This window comes from Littorina saxatilis, linkage group LG8, assembly GCF_037325665.1.
Source record: "Littorina saxatilis isolate snail1 linkage group LG8, US_GU_Lsax_2.0, whole genome shotgun sequence".
NCBI classification, from domain to species: domain Eukaryota; kingdom Metazoa; phylum Mollusca; class Gastropoda; order Littorinimorpha; family Littorinidae; genus Littorina; species Littorina saxatilis.
In genome coordinates this window covers 6,981,643-6,984,142 of record NC_090252.1, presented here as the reverse complement: position 1 = coordinate 6,984,142, position 2,500 = coordinate 6,981,643, and the positions used below count along the sequence as shown (strand labels likewise).

The 2,500-nt window shown below is 42.5% G+C and overlaps 1 protein-coding gene across 1 annotated transcript in view; it reads left to right on the top strand.

The window, feature by feature from the left end:
• The first annotated feature begins 1,000 nt into the window (after positions 1–1,000).
• The window catches only part of LOC138972652 (uncharacterized), a 22,544-nt gene continuing 21,044 nt past the window's right edge, over positions 1,001–2,500 (top strand). Inside the window, exon 1 of the mRNA XM_070345309.1 lies at positions 1,001–1,375. The gene's annotated coding sequence lies outside the window, so the exon portion shown is untranslated. The remainder of the gene's footprint in view (positions 1,376–2,500) is intronic.

The window sequence follows — 2,500 nt, the reverse complement described above, 5'->3', positions numbered from 1 at the left end:
CATACCCGCACCCTCACATACATATCCACCTACACACCCTTATGAGTTCACCATTGATAATAAATACATTAGATTGAAGTCAGCTTAAAATTAGGCTTAAAATCGGTTATGAAAAAGTCTTCTTTAAAATCTAAGCGTTAGGTAAGCAGTAAACGCTTCTTTTTGTGAGGGGATTTAACCATCACCGCAGAGAGGAAACAGATTGCTTGGGGAGATACATTGTACATCACAATGAAAGACACATGACCATTCTTCATGCTTTCCCAAAGCTGATGATTTGCGCCTCGACGTTTGGATTCTGTGTATACCCTGTTCTTTTACATTTGTTTTCATTTTACCTGCCCATCAGCATTTTGAACTCATTTTGCTTAATAACAATTAAACACTTTAAACGGAAATAAAGTTTTTATAAGCAGTTAATCTATTTTGAATAATATTATAATATTGCGTTTCAGATTACAGTCAAGGTTGGTTTTTTGACACGAGAGTTTTTAATGCGGGGATCGAGCAGGACAGACAGAGCGCAGTGCAGCATACGCCGATTTCGGGGGAGGCATGCTGGGTATTTTCGTGTTTCTATAACCCACCGAACTCTGACATGGGTTACAGGATCTTTTCCGTGCGCACTGGGTCTTGTGCTTGCGTGTACACACGAAGGGGGTTAAGTCACTTGCAGGTCTGCACATAAGTTGACCCGGGAGATCGGAAAAATCCCCACTCTTAACCCACCAGGCGGCAGCGACAGGGATTCGAACTCACGACCTCCCGATTAAGAGGCCGACGCCACTGCGCCCGTCGTTGAGTTGAACTGAAATAAAATTGTGCGCCAGTGCAGAAACCAGGCAGCAACTGGTCTCCTGCCAGAATTCTAGAAACCGTACTACAAAAGTAAGATCACCTGCCCCCCGCTCGCCTCCCGACTCATAGGGTATATATAAGTCTTGTGCGCTACTTCGCGTGTCGCAGAAGTGTCGTGATCTACGCCGGTTAATGTTACAGGGCTTCACAGTCCCAATGTGAACCTTCTTTACGTCAGTCAATGGTTCTTCACAATTATATTCACAAGGCATTTGACAGCATGTCTTTAGAACCTTCGTTGTTTTACTGTGAAATGTGGCTATTTTTAAACACGGAGACCGTCATGTAAACGGAGTCAGGAACTGAACTTGCATCGAACCCGCATAGCCATATAGGTTGAAAAGACGTTAAAAACAGCCAACCAACCATTGACAGCAGCTCTAACAAACGTAACCACGGACAGCTGGTGTCCCGACAATAACTACGGGGCAAGCGATGCCAATAACTGGAACAAGAGTGATACCAGCTACAAACTAATTCATCAACAGCAAATTCTCCAACAACAAAAAACGAAAAGGTATGAGTGAATACACTTATCATATATGCAAGTTACATTTGACAATGTCTAAATATAGGAGTTTGTCATCATTTTCACGAGTTTTCATTCACAAGCACCTGGGAAATAAATCTCATGTTCCCCAGGCAATAAATCCCCGGTTACAATAGTTGCAGGAAGCAGGTTATACATGGATAATCAAAAGCAAACCCAATAGAAACGCTCGGGGATTCTTCGGCTCTTTTCATTGGTGTTTCCCCAGACCCAAACAGATGACACGTCACTGGTTTGCAAAGTTCCAAAACGAACTGGCAAACTGGCAAAAGTAAACAAAAAAACAAAACTACTTCATGAAAGGTCATACATTCATCAAAAACAAATGAAACCTAGCGATATGTTTTGCCTTCTTAAAGAGTCATGGAGTGCGTGTATCTGTGTTTCGATACACAGACGTTCGGAGAAACACGAACGTCAAGTTCAAGTAAAACGACCCCTGACACACACATTTTGACCCGTGCATGAGACGTTGTATCGATAAACGAAGCACAAATAAGAAACAATAATAAAAGCAAATAAAATAGCAACAAGATATGCAAACATCTAACAAAGCCGAGCAAGCAGAATGACAGGTCTAATAAAAAACGGAGGTACTGAGTCGGAAATAAGATCGCGATTCTTTCCTTCGCTGCACGACGCAAATCTTCTGTGACCTTTGACCAAACGTAGCTTCCACATTCGATCATTCAGCTTAATATTAACAACAGAAAGCCGAGGGGGTGGAATACCGAGATGAACCTACAGAACTGTGCATCCTCAAACCTGACATATTCATCCCAACATTTAATGAACTCAAAAACACAGAAAGTTGCTTTCACCCGCCAGCTTTGATTGCCAGTGGTTATCAAACCGGGACTCGTGTGGTTATCAGAACGTAACCCGTGTTTCAAAGCATGGCTCCCTGATTGTGCACTTATTTTCTCACTGTCAAAATGATGACAAAAACGATGTTTGGTGGTTTGTTGACAGACCAGCTATTTTGTCGGTCCTCGGGGGGCATATCGACTTTTGTTTCATATTTATTGACCAAGGCCTTCGGCCTTGGGGGGCATATCGACTTTTATTTCATATTAATTGACCGCGGCCTTC